The 18,241-nt window shown below is 45.3% G+C and overlaps 1 long non-coding RNA gene across 1 annotated transcript; it reads right to left on the bottom strand.

Moving 5' to 3' along the window:
* Positions 1 to 522: 522 nt before the first annotated feature.
* On the bottom strand, positions 523 to 17,719 carry LOC139829161 (uncharacterized). The gene is made up of 5 exons (XR_011741517.1): positions 16,359 to 17,719; positions 15,703 to 15,811; positions 3,123 to 3,279; positions 1,501 to 1,619; positions 523 to 704 (listed from the first exon to the last, which is right to left on the bottom strand). It is a non-coding gene; the product is annotated as an uncharacterized lncRNA (long non-coding RNA).
* Positions 17,720 to 18,241: the final 522 nt, after the last annotated feature.

The raw sequence follows: 18,241 nt of genomic DNA, 5'->3' as shown, positions 1-18,241 counted from the left end.
TCAACTACGGCTATTTCAGCGCCCTCGCCACTCTGCATGATTTCTCTTCGCTCAACCCGAATTTCAATGGGGTAGGTCACACACTGAAGTTTGCTCCATCTGAGCATTGTCAGCTCCTTTCTACATAAATACAGCTGATCCTTAACTTCTGGCCACAGCACTGCTGATGCCTGTTATAAATATCCAGGTGTTTCTGTGTTTCTTTTCAGATGTCAGCTCTGGAAAACCTGTCACCAGCTCAGCTGGCACAACTAATGCTGGAAACAGGGGCTCTGGCTGATGAAACAAGGGTGATCCCCATCCTGGACAACCTCCGCACGCCAGCAGATCTCACCAAGTTCTTTGCCACACTAAACAACATGGCACCGGTAACTTCCCTTATTGTGCTCCAAAGCTTCTGCACCCAAGTGCTGCAGCTCCTTGAGTCAACACCCGCTGATATTTGATACTCAAACCCCAGCCCCGAAAAGAGGGGCTCATCCTGCAGCCCCACTCAGACCTCAGAGGGAAACCTACCTGAGACAAGGCTGTAGCTGAGCCCTTGCCCAGCTGTGCCGTAAGGCCTGGGGCTGTAGCAATCACTGGTCTCCTGTCCAGACACCAAGCAGTTCTTGCTCCAAGGGTCTATATGAGCCATGGCAGGATGCAATGGGAACGGTCAGCATAGCTGAGTATCGCTCAGGAAAACAGATCCACGACAAGCACTAGGCAGATGAAGGGAGAGATACGAAATAATCCTGAAGAGTACAGAGGAAAGCTGAGCATGATAAATTACACGTCAACTAAACTGAAAAGCTGTTGCGTGATTGCAGGTGGAGCTTCAGAAGAGCGACCTTGCCTATCTCCTGCTAAGCACGGCCTTGCATAAAATAGCTCCTGGTTTTCCCCAAATGAAAACCAGCAGCTTCGCTGTCTGGTTTCAAGATACTCTACAAAACGTGCTGCATGCCGTGAATGAGACGATTCTTGCAGAAATACCTGTCAATATTTCATGTGATTCCTATCAGCAAATGTGAGTCATCCATTCCACACACATTTAACTTAACTGAGCATTTCTATTTCCCTACGCTGTATATGATTTTCACATAGGTAGGCCATGTTCAGTCTGATCTGAAAACACTTTGCAGTTACTTCTTAAGAACATCTGTGATAAGGTCTTGCAATAATGAATAATGATGAAAGCTGTTGAATTCTTTCTAATGGAAAATGTTTTGTTGTTGGAAAACTAAAATTACTTCCCATGACCATCCTGACATTCCCTTCTGCAGGTTGAGGGGTTTCAACAAAATCTATGCTGACATCCCCACAGAAAATATTCCCCACGTTTTTGGATTCTGTAAAACCTTCTTGACATCAAAAGTGAAATCAGGTAATGGCATAAAAAGTCTTAATTTGAGGATGTCCTTTGAAAGCTTTCCAGCTTGAGAAGCAGCAGAGATTCCTGTAGGAATGTCTGAGATGCTCTTGATGACAAGAAAGAGAAAGAAAGGAAATACTTACATTGTTGCTCCAATACTATGGTGTTTTTCTCTTATTGACGGATTCTCACAGCTCCTCCAGTATTTTGGATGGCTGGCTAGTACGTTTAACCATTGCCAGCTACATTGGGTTGCCCAACACTGTTAAAGATAAAAAGTCCAAATTTAGACTACAGCACAAAAAAATGTTATTACGTAATAATGAAGATTGTGGTCTCTCTCATACAAATATGAAGTTATTCTGCTATCTGCAAAGGTTTAATGGGAATTTTCTGGTGCTTGGGCTTCCCAGTCAGGATGTCAGGCAGCACTACGCAGTCCCCAGCATTCCTGGAGTCGTTTTTTTTTCCAGGTGTTGCATGCGGCAGCGCAACCCAAAGCACTCAGAACTGGCTGGAAGTAAATCTTGGAAATTTTAGCAAATATGCTGAGTATCAGGACTTGATCACTTGGAACAAACACTTCATTGGAGTAAGTATTTTTAATTTATTTTTCACTACCATTCACCATGAGAAGGTGGTGGTGTTCTACCATGAAACATGCTACCTTGCCAGGGTTTGTAAAGCATTTGTAATGCCTTTACGCTCCACACAGTATGGGAGGAGTGTTTTTGTTAAAAAATACTCTGGCATTAATGTCCAATTATCACAAACATTTTTACTGCTTTTCACTGCCTAGTGGCATTTGCAAGGCTACAGGAGATGGGACACTACACCTCCTGATGGAAAAAGGACAAGTCCTGTTGAAATTCCAGCTGTGCAGATTTGTGCTGAGTCTTTGTGGGAACACTAGCATTTACAGATCACTATCAGGTGATTAAAAACGTTGTCATCTTCTTTGTGCCCCCTTCCACAGGTAGATGTCTTGGACAAGTTATCCCCACCACAACTAGCATCCCTGACGCTTTCAGCTGGTGCCATTAATGAGGAAGAGGAGATGTGTCCAATCCTTGCAAAACTGCACAAGAAACCATCAGAGGAAATCTATCAGTATTTAGACCAGTTCAACAGAGAGGCGGCCCAGGTAGGGGTACTAACAATCTAAGTCCAGCGTAAACCCTCGCAGTTTGGACTTCAGCTATCCAGAATCTTAAAGACAATCTCAAAAATGGTTTCTAAGCTTTGGTCTCAAAGTCTGAATCACTGCAACAAAGCATATCAACATAAAACCTGGCCCAAAGTATTCCAACGCCAGTGCCCAAGACTGAACGGCTGTGTGACACTCCAGTGCTCGTGGAAACACGGACGTTGCACAAACAGAACTACTGAACCTCGTGATCTGCGGTTCAGTGGAGGCAGCTGATCCTCACAGCCATGTCTCACCTGTGCTTGAATGGTCAGCCTGCAGACAGCACTCTCAGGGAGCCCGGCATGGCAGAGCGTCCCTGTGCCATCAGGGACACTGCTGACACTGCCAGCTGTCCCTTGGTGCTGGTTGCCTGCACGGCAGCTTCACAGGACACCCCTAAGATGCATCTTTCCTCCTCTGGGACTCGCTCAGAGTTGTTTTCTACAATGTTATTCCTTGTAGCTTTGCACTGAGGTCCCATTTTAATCCTGCCTGCTCCCTGATGCTCATCACCTCTCTCTTTCAGCTGGGAATAACCACCATTAATAATAACGATGTGAGGAAAAAGATGCTCACCCAGTTCACAGGAGACATCGAGGCAGAATTCCCAGCTTTTGGCCCTGCTGAATGGACTCGTTTGCTTGCAAGACTTTCTCTGCTACTGCCGAGTGCTGGCAAGGAAGACACCAAACTCTTCCTGTCCCACATCTCTGGTTGTGACAGTTTCCAAGCTCTGTAAGTACACAAGGGAAGTGTCCTCTTTACTGTATGTGAAATAAAAAAGGGGGATTGTGAGGAAAGAGGAAGGAATTGTTGGGGCACCACTGTGCTAAAGAACGTTGAGCAAGACAACATAATTTACAGAAATGCTCCATCAGGCAAACAAAATAGCCAGGGTCAGATCTTTCCACCGAGTAAAACTGTGCAAATGCAAGTAATAAAACATTTGCTCATACAGCACAAAGTCAATTATAATTTCTATTAAATAGATTTTACCTGCTTGTAGAACAGTGCAACTGGGTGCAGTAAAATGAAAAAAATATCAGAAAGACATGAGAGGAAATATCCTGTCTAATAAAACAGATTAAGCGGAGAAATAAACTCCAAAGGGCAGCACTGGAAGGAAACAGCACAGACAGTCACATCTGGGCCACGCGGAGCAGGGCAGACCATGGTGCCAACACCACCCTGCTCGGAGCCAGGGAAGATGCAGGAAAACAAACAGCAGGGCTGGGTCCAGAACAGACATTCCCATTCTGGTCTTGAATTTGCCTTTTCTGGCACAACAGTACTCTCAGGGGCTGGCATGGCCCAGCTCTGCTTTTTGCATATGTATAGGACTTTGGTATCTATAGCAAATGGTTCAAATCTAGCAGTTCACGTTAGCTACTCAGGAAATACTCCGAAATTAATTTGGCAACACAGGGAGCGAGGCTAATTACCCATTCATGAGCTGTTCAGGGGGTTAACATCAAGGAAGCACACACAGGGATCACTAGGGGAGGCTGTACTACCACGATCTCTAAGGATTTCTGACAATAGCCAAGGCAAACACCTGCACAGAGCCAATCCTGCCCCGCGGCACAGATCTCTCAAACGCCCTTGGCGGTCCTGTCTTTCACATACAGATCACAGACATGGAGAAGTGAAGCAACATGCCATTTCATAATGAGAAAGCTTTCCCTTTCTCTTCCCCTCTTTCATTTTATGAAACTCTATTCATGCTGAAGTAACATCTCTCCCTTCTATAGCATCATGGCACCAGCTGGACAGCAGGAATTAAACCTTTTCCATGTGATTTCCCTCCACAGCGTGTCCTCCTTGAGCCAGGCGTACACGGTCCTGTCACCCGTGAATCAGCAAGACATCTCCAGCACTTTGCTGACCTTCCTTGAAAGCCAACACACTGCCACAGGTAACTTGAGCCAAAATCTAAAATGGGTTTCCAACGTTACTGTGCATTCTGGCAAACAGCGAGGGAAGGCGAGTGACACTCTCTTGTTCTCCTGTGCTGCAGGTTCTGCATGTGCTTTGGGCCAGGAAACAAGTCTGGACTGGCTGCAAAAGAACTTGGGGGCATTTGCAGCCAATGCTCGTTATGAAGATTTCACCCGATTAATGACACATTTCAGTGGGGTTAGTTTGTTTTCTGACTCAGACCTGAGAGCTTTGCTTTTGCTCAGGTTTAACAACCTGCTCTGCTCCAGCTCCCTGCATGCACGAGGCTGAGCACACTCTTAAATGATCTAATCCGGTAAACGGACATCACTCAGCCATGGCAGAGCTCTTCTTCCCAGCACGGGGAATCCAGCAAGCTCTCTGGCTTGGGTCTCTGCTTGTCAGTAATACTTTACTTCCCTCTGATCACATCCCATTGGTTTTGCAGTTCAGCATAAGGGACAATCTCACCGCTACCCAGCTCGCCCACGTATTTTTTGACTCTGGCATCCTGGATGATCCCAGCATGGTTGAAACCCTTCTGGTTACCCTGGAGAGCAAGCCAGCTCTGGACATCTCTGCATTTGTCACTGAGTTTGTGGCCAGAGCTTCTCAGGTAAGATACAGCCCCATGCTCTGGATTTGCAGGGAAACGCCTGCTCACAGGAACGTTGTTTTAGTACAGAGAACTGCGAGAACAGCATCTTGCAGAAACTACCAGGCTTCAGCCCATATGGACCTAGAGAATATCTTCCCAGAGCTGGTTCCCCTGTCAAATGCTTTATTACACACACACCCACACTCTTGCCACAGCAAGAACAGAGAAACTGTTTCTGCTCACAGCTGATCTGTGTTCTTGCTTTGTTTTGCAGCAAGGCATAACATCCCTGGCAAACGTGCAAGTTCGAGATGCCATGTTCCGTGCCATCTTCCACAAACTCCAAGGCCAATTCCCTACTTTTAGCATCGCCCAGTACAAGGACTGGTTCCAGAACAAGCTCAGCTTATGGCTGGGCAGCATAAATGCCTCTGCCCTTGCAGCTATCCCAAGGAACATACCTTGTAGCATATACCAAATTATGTGAGTACTTCATTGCCTGCATTCACTTCAGCTTTTACTTTCACTTCAGCTTTTGCACATAGCAGGAGAATTCCCATTGTCCTGCTTGATCCTGTCTAAATACAGAAACAAAATTATATTGTGGCTCTTAAAATGCCAGATTTAGCCTTCCTTCTGTTTTCACCCCCAACAGCTTCACTCTCTCTCAGCTCCAGTTTCTGACAAGTGCTGTGTCATCTCTATCCAACTACAGATTTAGCATAAATAATAATTATAATGCAAATTAATCTGAAGAAAGAAGTTTGGTTACCACTGAGAAAAAAAGGTCGTAGACTGCAGAGTTCCTGTGTGCAAACTTGTGGTGGGTTCAGTCACCAAAGCCACGGCTTTCCTGCTATAACAAACCTGCTTTCCTTTCTCCCATAGAATGAGTGGCTTAGACAGCAGCTTTCAGCAGATGTCCCCCGCGAGTCGCCAGGATGTTTACAGCTTTGCAAAGAGCTACCTGTCTGCGAAGGCTTCTCAAGGAGGTACGCCGAAGGTGCCCTGCACTCTCTTCCTCCTTGAACTTCTCTGCGTCTCTGTCAGAAGCAGTAACACACTCACAAAATTACAGGATGCTGGCCATTTACCCATAAAAAAGACAATCCAGCTAAAACTGGAAGATGTCGTCTGCTTTTTGCTCTATAGCAAGGAGAAAAGGAGAACAAAAGTGTCTGAAAGAGTAGCTGTGTTCTTCCCTGAGTCAGGACAAGTGTCAGTGACTACCCCTCACCATCTGAGAACTGGACTATCACTCATACCATTCCGGCTGCCATTGCCACAATACCCATGAATCTCCCCTATTTAACATCCTCCTGTATCAGCACAGTCACACTGTTCCCACAGAAGAACCACAGGACTGAACAGCTGGTTGTATCACCCTTGAATTATGCTTTGTTTAAAAGGTGGCCCGTGCGTTGAGAACACCAGAGGAAGCTTGGGATGGCTACAAACAAACCTGGGCTCCTTCAGCTCCCTGGCTACGTACGAAGACCTGACTGACATGAACGCGGATTTCAGCTCCGTAAGTGACTCTGCAAGACAGAACCCAGCACAAGCCCCAAATCCAGCCCAATAGCCTTTCACGGCTAGAAAGCGCTTGTTACCATGAGGCAAAGACAGTGATTTTAACGTTTGGTTTCACAGATCGATGCTGTGGCAGGACTCAGCCCCAAGCAGCTGGCAACTTACACACTGGCCAGCGATGTCCTGCGGGACGTGGACAAAGCAGGCAAGGTCTTCAGCTCCCTGAGCTCTCACACCCTCGAGGATTTCATGGACGCATTCAATGCGGCTGCAAAGCAGGTACCAACATCACCTCCTTATTCAAGAGGCTGGAATAAAACTGTTTAGACATGAACTGCATACTAATGTGGGAGATGGGGTTCCAGGTGTAGGAAATAGTCTGGGTCCCATCCTGGAGGATAACTTTTTGGTCCTCAGCTTGACCCAATTCTACCAGTCCTGCCCCTAATATTAACTGCAATGCACATTTTCAATGATGTCTTTTTCTTTTGGTTGAAGCATCATCTATCTCAGCTTCCTCACGGTGATGTGAGACGATTCATCCTGGGGCAGATCTTCTGTCACTTAAGTACAGTATTTGAGCTCTTCTCTACCGAGGACTACGTTGCCTGGTTTGGAGGAAGGCTGGGCCTCTTCCTCAGCAGCCTCAACGCACAGAATCTCGGCTTCTTACCCAGTGACATGACATGCGACTCTCTTGCAGCCATGTAGGTATCAAGTGCATTATTTCAGCGACACTCTTCTTCTCTCTTTGCCTGTAAAGATGGGAGCCCAACCACTGGACAGGGAGAGCAGCTTCCACTATCCCAAAAAAACAGTGCTGAACCTGAGATTCTCGTCTGGTGAATATCATATGATCTTACTCAGCTGCCATTGCAGTTTCACATTTCAGGCCACAAACAGAAGACTCTCAGAGACTCTGTTTCATTCCCATACACCTGCAAACCCACATAAAACCAACCAAAGAGCCTAATGCCCTGAAGAAGCAGATTTGGTCACACTCTGATGGATGAGTCTGTTCCCTACCATCCATGGAATAGAAACATCCCATGAATGCAGCCCTAACACCTCTCTGCTCACTGTCAGAGAGCTCTGCAGGTCCTGTCCCAGTGGCTGTGCATTATTTGGTTGTGGCTGGCTTACCCTGACTGTCCTTGTCCTGCAGAGTGAAGATCCTGAACAAACACAAAGCCCAAGGGCCATACGAGAATCCAGAGCACATCTACTCCTTCATCAAGAGAGTTCTTCACTTCCAGCTGCAGAACTCAGGTAATAAACGTCTGGGCCTGTTTGTCTCCAGGTATGCGGGTGAAAAGATTCAGACACCTCATAAATGTCCTTGATTTCAGGTGACATGCAGACCTGTTCTTTCTGTGGGAAAGAGTAATGTTATCATTTTAGCAACCTGACAATTCAGTGCCTAACCAACACTAGGTCCTCAGGGTCCCCTGAAGCTGGTAGACAGAGAATTGTCTCTGCCTTTGGATAAGCTGCTTCCCTGGGGGATAAATGTCCTGAATTTCCTGCGAACTCCTAATAGACATCGCTCCTCAGATGGCCGCTCAGCCCTTCGGCTCGCAGGGGTCTCAGAAAGGTACCATCGCTCCTCAGCCAGCTGCTCAGCCCTTCTGCTCGCAGTGGTCTCAGAAAGGTACCACCCTCCTCTCCGGGGACTGAAACCTCTCTCAGCACAGAGAGCTGAGGTGAAAAAGCAGCAGCTGTATCAAGAATGAGACCGGAGCATGCTGGTGTTGCAGGAATCTGGCAACCCCAATGTGCTCAAAGGCTACACGATTCCCCCACCCCCTGTCTGATAGCAGCTGGATCTCACAGAAAGCTTGTAACATGAACTATAATATATATTTCACTGTTGATGGCAACTCACAGTATGGCACATCTCAGTGATCCAGTGAAAGAAATTATGCATCTTCTGAGCTTTACTTTTCCTTTTGTAGGCTCTGCCTGCACACAGGGCGCTGCAGCAGACAGGGAATGGTTGTTGCGGTATTTTGGTTTATTTGCTGCCTTTGGATCATACTCAGATTTTGCAACACTGAAGAGCAACTTCCATGGGGTAAGGACTAGATATTAAATACCTGGCATTTTATTCTTAGCCATGAAAGAAGCTGACAGGAACAGAGTTCAACAGGATTAGCTTGTTATTTGTGTTGCACGCTCTCCTATGTGCTCCTATTTTTTTTCATTAAGTTTATTCTTGTTAAGTTTTAATGCTAAAACAGTGTCAAAACACTGCCTCTAGGAGACAACATCACATCAGGAGAATATAAATTCCATAGGAAGACAAGGATTTCAATGACAAGCTCCAAGCAGCAGTGGCTGATATGACACATGAAGAGCAGATATTAAATTATAAATGGTCTGCTGAGAACATTCTCACAAATCACCTGTCTAGCAGCAGAGAGCAGCTATTATTAAATTTAATCCCAGTAAACACTGCACTGCTCGTTGTCTGAAATCGTGTCCAGACAGAAGTTGATGTTCCTCATACATCAAGGCTTGGGCGGGACAGATGCAGAGGAGAACACTGGGGCTTGGTCTCCAGGCCTCACCCTGTGCTCTGTCTTCTCCAGCATGACTCCCTGGACCTTTTCTCAGCCGAGGCCCTGGCCCAGCTGACTGCTCAGAGCAAAACCATCTACAGCCCCTCAGCCACGCAGAAGGTCCTGAAGGTCATTGGGGACAAGAAGGAGCCTCTCCAGTATCTCAGTGCCTTCCTAAAGGACTTCAACGCTCTTGTCCTAAAGGTGAGGAACCCAAGTGCCTGGGACAACCAAGTCCTGGGGAAGCAGAACAGGTCAGAGAACTTTGAGACTTGCAGCTCAGGGATTTTCATGGCTAGATATAAAGTAAATGTGGAAGATAAGCCTGAAAGGAGTTCCTCCTGCTTCAATATGATCTTGATCTCTGTCCAGCCCTTACTCTGGTTTAGCTTCTGTGCACAGAACAGTATAAAAGGTTCTTCCTCAGAGGAACTTTGGGAAGTACACCCACCACTCCAACCTAGAGCTGGGATGTAAACAGCAAGGGTTTCTCTACCACGCATCTGTGGTAGTCTAGTGACTTAGGAAGGTTCCGAAACAGCCCCCTAAAATTGTTAACATCCATTAAAACATTTGGGTGAGCAAGTAAGGGAGAGACTCTGCTGCTTGCCCTGGTCCTGCTGGGTTGAGGCTGTTCATACAACAAATGAACCCTGAGCTGAGAATCTTGAGCGTGCCCCAGGCTGGCCTCAGACACAGCGTGATCACCCTGCCGACCGCTACAACAAAAACGGTGTGGGAGTGTAAGGGAAAGGAAATTCAAGCACCTGGCTTGTTTTTCTGTCCAACTCTGCTGACAAAAGAAAATCTGAATTGCCAAGGTCAACTCCCCAACAAGGCCACAGTCAGGTCAGATTTCCAATATTTATTGTTAAACAGAGAGGAAGGAAGGGGAGGAGAGAGCAAAGACAAGCAACAGTGGGTACTTTGCCAGTTTTCTCTTTATCACTTTTTCTGCTTAGCTTCAATATTGAAGGCTTTCTAACAGCTCTGCTCACCACCTGCTTCAATTTCATCCTCCTTCCTCAGAGCCCTCATGTCCTGGGAAGCGCTAAAGCTCGAGAAGCGATGCTAATGATGTCGGCCAAGATCATCTTCCCACAAATCCCCGACATGTCCCTGGAAGACACGTCCATGTGGCTGCAGAGACTGCGTGTTCTGCTCCCACAGGTGAACGCGACAGTGCTGGAGCTGCTGCCGCGCAGGACACCCTGCCCACACTACCAGGCGCTGTAAGTACCTGCAGCCGCCTCAGCTTCGTGTTGCTACAACGGCAGTCGCTCTTGCATCATTAGTTATTGATCACGCATCATTAGTTATTGATCCGGCAAGAGCTGCTTTATACCTTCATGTTCATCATTTGGTATAACCAAAATCAGTCGGTGAGTCTGCTGTAAAGGGGGGAATTTCTTGTAGACAGACACCAAACACTAATCCTTATTCTCGAGCACACCATAAATCACGTTGCCCAGCAGAAAACAGAACTGATTACCCATATATGATAAGCGAGCTACCAAAACTTGCCACCTTTGGTTTATCAGCATTAAGAAGTCTTCTTCACCCCACTACACATCTCATGGAAATAATCTGTTATTTGGGTTGTTCCTCAGCATTGCAGCAATTGATGGCATCTACCCAGCATTGTCAGCAAGGAAGAAACATGATGTATATGCATTTCAAAAGGCCTATTTGACAGCCCAGTTCACAGACTCAGGTAAGGTACCACACAGAAGTTCCCCGTGAAGCACTAGTATTTGTATGAAGCATCTTCCATATTGCAAACATTTAAGATTTTTATGCCTAACAATCATACATCTTTCCAACATGGAGGTTCAGTCACTTCTGCTATTCATTACAACCCCAGGAAGTTCACAACAACTCTGTGAAAAAGGGCAATTCCTTCTGTTTGGGAAGCTACAGGGAACATTGGTGTAAGGAGGGATGGTACAGAATTAATAGGATACAGGCAAAGAAATAAGATTTGCATTGGATGTAACCATTTCCCCAGTGTGGGAGTGAATCAGAGTGCAGAAGATCAGCCCCTGCAGCTGCAGTGGGAAGAAGATGAGCCATGTTAGCTGATATTTAATTAGTCACATGAAGAATGCCCAGACACCTCCTCCAGTATAGGCTGTGGCTTTTAACTCCTTGGATCTATTTTGGTTACAGGATCAGCATGCCAGGATGGAACAAGTGGGACCAAAGACTGGTTACAGAAGAATCTGGGAGAGATCTGTTCAGTAGCTAAACTAAGTGATCTTCAACCCTTTTACCCAGACATTGTCGGAGTAAGTTTTACAAGTCTGTGCACTGCACAACAGAAAAATTAGCACTGGTTTCCAAACAAAACAGCCTCCTGGGCTTCGCATTTATAATGATCAGTAAGGGCAAGATACAGGTGATTCCTAGCACGGTTGCTGCATCTCTTATAGCAGTAATCAGCTTGAGGTTATATGGGAGAGATTATCAGATATGACCCATGTGCAGCATCAGGGGTTGAAATACACCTGTCAGCTGTTTGCTTCTCTCTTCACAGCCTCTCTCTGATGCAAGATACTAATTGTTAATGCTAATTATCAGAACCAATGCTAAGAGCCTGGAATGTATCTGAAATATAGAGGTATATTCCGCTGCAAGTGGTGAGGAGAACTTCTTTTAAATCATCTTTAAAATCAAATTGGCTTAAAGATCACAGTAAAATTGCTCATGTGGGTATTACCTTTCCTAATCACTCCAATGATTCTTCAAATTACACTTTTGTCTGCTCAGGTCTGCTAAAAATACCAGATACATTCTAGTACTCTGAGTTTAGTCTAATCAGTAGCAATGGGTTGCACACCCTGAGGACACAGTAAATTAATCTTTCAAGCTGCCTGCATTATGGTACCAAGCTGTAACTACAACAATGTAAAAAAGCATTAAGAAAAGATGTCACAAAGGGCAACATCAGCAAGACCAACAGGAACTGAATCCTGCTAGACTAATATTTGATTGGGATGTATGTGCCTAAATGTTACTAGAATATTGGTTTCACAGCAAAGACAGACATTGCACTAATGAAATAAGTACAACTTGAAAATCCAACAATTTTGCTTTCATGTGAAAACCAAAGATTTTCTCTTCACATGATGATCTAAAAAAAAAAAGTCCTGCACAGCTGTAAAACATGTCTTACACAATGTTTTAACTTCATACACTCTGTAAGCCAGTGCTACTATTTATTAAAATGCTGATTTTGTTTAAAGAATTCATGTGACACTACCTATCCAATCATCAATAAAAATCACGTCAAACAACCTACCTGGTCTGCTTCATCTTGTTCCTGACAAGCCTATTGATGGTACTTAACTAATTCAGGAGGTAGTGGTACAAATACAGTAGTTGCTACTGGTTGAACTAAACAAAACAGTCTGTAATCCCCAAACATGAACCAGTTTGCTAACTCCCTACAGAGACAATGGAAGCACAGCCCATGGCCGTATGCCATGCAGACACACCAAGCTTCTGTAAGGGAGTTATAGCAACAAAGAAAACACTATTCTAACACTTCAATCTTAAATACCACCAGTATCAAAATGCTCAACAATTCCCCTATTTACTTGCAGCTAAGTCCAAAGATAAACACGCTGTTCTATACCAAACACCCAGCAGAATCTTGAACAAACGACTCCTCTGAGCTGCTGTTTCCCATTTACACCCCAGATCAACCCAACACTCCCACTCCTCCTGCAGCTGAAGCTCTGGAAGGAGAAACGCTGGTGTTCATTGTCTTGCAGACATTCCCTGTGCTTTGCAAGCTCCCTGCTCCATTAAAATCCCTTCCTTTTCAGCACGGAAAGCAACCTCTCTCTCTGAGCATACACTGATCTGAAAGCCCATCAGAGTTTGGGGAAAGCCTCGATTCATCTCATCTCCTTGGCATGGTGCACTCTCTAACTTTTTAGCAATGGCTGCTTTGCTCTCGAATATAGCGCTGAAAGGCTTTAGCTGTGACTCTTTCAGAGCAGCTAGAAAAAAGCACCTTTCCCCCTCTTCAGCAAAATCAACAGTTCTATATGAGGAATAACGTTACTTCAACACCACTTTTACAGGTTGTCTTTTAACTGGGTAGACAAGGGTACATATACATTTGGTCTGGCCATGACCCACATCTTTACATTGCTAAAGAAGATATTGCATTTACATCGCATTACACTGCTCAGCTTCCCGTTACTTTTTATTTAAATTCCCAGAGAGCGGACAGTCCTGTCAGGGCTAACACAAGGGGTCGGAATCCCTGGAACAAAAACCTACTGCCTAGTACAACAGGTGGAGAGAGAGACACAGACTCAGCACACATTCCATTTTACAAACAATTGAGCTAAGCACTAATTACAAGCCAGCCTTACCTGAAGCCCTTTAACCTGGTAATCATTATTTGGCAGTTTTATTTAGGGTCTTCATAACTGGAATAGGTAATATCCTGTGAACAGTCTCAGTCAAGTCATCCCTGCCAAAGGGATTAGTGTGGAAAAGAGCACAGTTAGGAAATGGCAAAGACAGAGCAGGTAAAGGTGGGAGGGAAAAGGCAATGGAAGTGATGAGGTGGAAGAGAAAGGGCTATTGCAGATGGGTGCTGTGCACGGAGACAGGGGAAGCCGAAGATCCAAAAGAACATTCCTTGGCAGATCTCAAATCAACAAGTGTGAACCAGCCACAGGTTTTCAGGCAGTTTTATCGAATTCTCCTTAAGCTTAGCAGGTACAGACTAAAACTAATTAACTCACTGAACACTTCACAGGCAAGGAACTCCTGCTGATACATGACAGCCCATTTCCATGGGGACACCTGACATTCTCCCCTGAAGGCTCTTCACACAAAACTGAAGAGTTTGTCACTCTCATCCTCCCAACAGACCTGGCACCAGGCTCTTCCCACCTCACTGATCCATAAGGAAACGTGGATCTGCCCAGGCATAACCTGCTTTTTGTCTCCTTCTCAAAGAGCACTGCCCACAAACATCTGCGGTACCACAAAAACATTCTCTCTCCCTTGCTGTCTGCTAGAGAACTTCGCTTTAGAGGCACTTGCGAGCCACAGCCTTGACATAACAGCAAATATCACCCTTGGACAACTCTTTTACGTGTGTTTCTTCTTAGTTTAAAGTTCCCAATCTCAATACCCCAGAGGAGATGGCACAGCTGACTGTTAACTCAACGCTGACCAGCCTGGAAGACACACTCTCAATTCTGGCAATACTCGAATGCGGATCCTATAACACCATAGACAGATACATGAGCCAGTTTAACATGTGTGCTCGCCAGGTCAGTCCTAACAAATCCCAGGTATCTCCAATTCCCACGTCACTGCACTGGGGGACAGTCTGTGCCATGATTAATTAAGTGCCTTCACTGCACAAATCACATTGCACTCTGCACATCACGGCAGCCACCTACACATAACAGAACTGAAAGGCACAGAGGAGCTGGCGTAAATATTTACAACCTTATAAGAGATCTCAGCAAGGGGCAATCGATAAAATAGACTTAAAGCCTGGATACGGACAGGCAACTAAAATATTTAATCTTGTTTGGATAAGACTGTAGAAGTTGCCTCAATAGCCTCTTCTGACTTAAATGCTTATCCCAAACCTCAAGCCCCATTGATGGTTCTACTCTTCTTTATATCACAGGTAAATCTGAGCTCCTTGCCCAGCCCACTGGTTAGAGACGCAATACTGAAGACAGTGCTACTAAAACTGAGACCCGAACTCCAGCACTTCTCCAGCGAGCGCTGGGCAGGCTGGTTCCAGCAGCAGCTGCCCTTATTGATGCCCAGTCTGAACAAAACCCACCTGGCATGGCTGGGAACCAACATCTCATGTGCTTCCTATCAAGCCACGTGAGTTTACCGTGACTCAATGTGTGTTACCATGACAGCACTGTAGTTAAAAGTTAGTGTTTCAGCCGAGAGCTCTGCATTTTGAATTTCTAAGATGGAAGGGCTGAGCTCTGACTCTCTCATTGTTCTTTTCATTAGCTGAAACCAAACACAGAACCACGTGGCAGGAACTGCACAGAGATCTTCCAGAGCGCTTGATTTGCTGGTCACTGTTGGAAAGCTGTGAGCAAGTCCCACACATTCTAAAAGATATTTCTGTTCATATAAACAGCACTGTTAATGAGTATCTTCTGTGAGGTCCAATTAAGAGATGTGACAGCCTTAGGCACCACCCAGAAGGTTGGAAACAACAGGTCAGCTTCCTTAAAACTCCAAACAAATACAGTCCTTTCTGAAAATATCCTCTCTTATTTTCCAGAGTCAAAGGATTCAGCATGAGTTATGAGTCCCTTTCACCTTCCAACAAAATGGACATATATAACAGCTACATTAAAACCTATCTGAGCCAACAATCACATTCTACAGGTGAGAGCCCTAAAGAAGGATAATTCTAAAGACCAAAGGATAGAGAGTAATCACAGAGTTTGTTTCTAGGCTACAAAACACCAGTCATGATGTAGTCATTATCATGTAAAATAATTAATCTCACCTTCACTCAGGTGTGCTCGTGGCTGGAACCAACTTCACTGAGCAGGAACAGAGCAGGTCCAGACTTGTTGTAAAGTCTCTTTGGAGCTGGTCTTGTCTGGGGGTCCTGCCTACGCACATGGAGATATTACCCAGATTTAGAATTGGCTCTGATATATCTCTTAATTCAACAAATAATCTAAAAGAGTCAATGCTCATGGGAATGCTGTCCAATTTCCGTGCCTTTCATTAGCATCATCACCGCCCTGAAAGGACATGTGTTGTCTTACTTTGTAATGCTGCTTCGTCGATAGACCTGTAGGTTTTCTCCCTCTTTCTAGGGATTGCCTGTGACACCCAGAGAGGAATGAGAAACTGGATTGACATAAACCTGGGGAAATTCATAGAACAATCCTCCATGCAAGATCTCATTCACTTCAATGCCAAATTTAAGGTACTGAGCTGAATGTCTGTACAGGGTGACCGGCAATGCCACAGCTCATTCTTGGTAACAATGTGTCACACTGGCCTTCAGGGGGATTAAAATTTCCCACACAAAGGCCCAAGAAGTCCAAAAATTTGCCTCCAACTACCCCATCAGGGTCACTAATACATTCATAGGCCTTAATCCAGAGGAAGTGAACATAACACACATTAAAATTAAACACTGTTGCTCACCTTGCCCTGGAGACACCACCATCTCTGTGCAGAGCGAACACAACCCAAGTGGTGCTGATCAGCTTAAAAGTCTCTATTATGTAACTACTGAACGAGCAACTCCACAGAATTTCATATGAACATGCCTAATTTCTGTATTACCATTTTCCCTGTATAGGAACTAAGTGCTCAGAGCCTGAAAGACTTGCTGGGACCTCATTTTGGGTTTCACCTTGAAGCAGGATCTTCACAAGAGCCATCAGCAGGTGAGAGAGGACTTAGGAGTTACCATTGAGTTTTCCCTAGTTCTGACACCCTTATATATAATTAGAATGCCAACAAATTCCAAAAGGCTTGTACCTGCACAGCAAAAGTATACAAAAAGGTTACTCCTTGCCTGCCTGACGGCAGATTCTCTCCCACTGTACAGAAAATAATCACTTAGCACATGAACGAAAGGATGTGCCCCATTTTGCAGTGGGATCCCCTGGCATATGCTTGGCTGTAAGCTCAGCATCACCACACTGAATATCACATACAGGGTCAACTAGGAAGTCACATTGGGTCACACTGGGTTCGCTGTGAAGGAGCAGGACTATCACATACCTCAGGTTCCCCAGTGTTTTGCATAATTTAATTATAACCAACATTGCAGATGACTTTTGCTCCTTCCCCTGGGAGTCTACACTAGTAAAACATTCCCAAATGGGCGGATGGGAAAGTCATCAGGAGGTGAAATGGTTATTGCAGAGCCCGGAACAGATCATTGTCTCTGTGGACCATCCCTATGCACTCAGAACTGATCAGGTGCCTTTATATTTATTTCAGTACCTCCTGTAACCGGAAGAGCAACAACATATATCAAAAATTACACATTTTGGACTTTTTACTGTGTTCTCCCCCTCTGGCTACTAAAAACTCTCTCTTAAGATGATATCCTGCTCCTAATAATGAGGTATTCTAGCACAGAGACTCTTCAATCAACAAGGGTGTTTACTTTCTTCAGAGCTCGTTGTTTCTTAATAATCTAGAAGTGCAACTGGAGGATGTTAAAGACCTACAGAAATCTGCAGAATCTGGTGCATTTGTTGGTAAGTATATTGTCTAGAGCCCCATCTCCACACCTTAACTGGAGCTTTTGAAGCTGCAACGACAAAACCCAACAATGCTCTCAGAATCAGGCCCCTGACACTCCCAGTTTCTCTTTGCATTCTGCCCACAGCTCTGCTCATTAACATCACAGGCACTTAGCACCTTCCATCTAGGTACCTCAGGGTGCTTCTACAAACAGTGCAAAGCTATTATTTTTTTGTTCATACAGCTCCTGTTAATGTGTATCTAATGTTGCATTCTGTAGGAGCCCAGATCTGCAAAGCTTTCCTTGCAAGGCCACTGACAGAGCAAAATCTCCAGCAGGGTCTGCAATCAAGAAGATGCCAAATTCTCAAGAAGCAACCCTGAAAAATTGTTACACCACTTTCTCCACTGCTTCTCACATAAATAAAATTGTTTCCTTCAAAGAATTAATCATTTCTCACACTGAGCTTGGTCTCTCGAACACCCCACACATCATGCTTCTGCACGGACACAGCCAAGCTGTTCAGGGAGGATTTACAGCTTTAAATCCGGTGCCACAGAGGCAGGAACCTCACCAGCTGGCACCCTGGAGAGCAGTCCCAAGAAGGGTGACGGGTGTCCAGGCCACCCCACAATCCGAGGGCTCTGAGGGTTTTTTCTCTGCAAGAAAAAGCAGCAGCCCAGCACAGGCCCACACAACTTATAGGGCCAAAGCCCAGGATGCCTTCCCTCTCTAGAGCGCTTACATCTTACCGCAGCCTATAAATGAACCATGCCCTGCAAGGAGCACGTCTGAGGGGTCTCCTGCCTCTCTAGCCATTGAACGA

The sequence above is a fragment of the Patagioenas fasciata genome, chromosome 15 (assembly GCF_037038585.1).
Source record: "Patagioenas fasciata isolate bPatFas1 chromosome 15, bPatFas1.hap1, whole genome shotgun sequence".
In the NCBI taxonomy this organism is placed as follows: Eukaryota; Metazoa; Chordata; class Aves; order Columbiformes; family Columbidae; genus Patagioenas; species Patagioenas fasciata.
The sequence above is the reverse complement of the archived record's forward strand: the minus strand, read 5'-3'. Positions and strand labels throughout refer to the sequence as shown.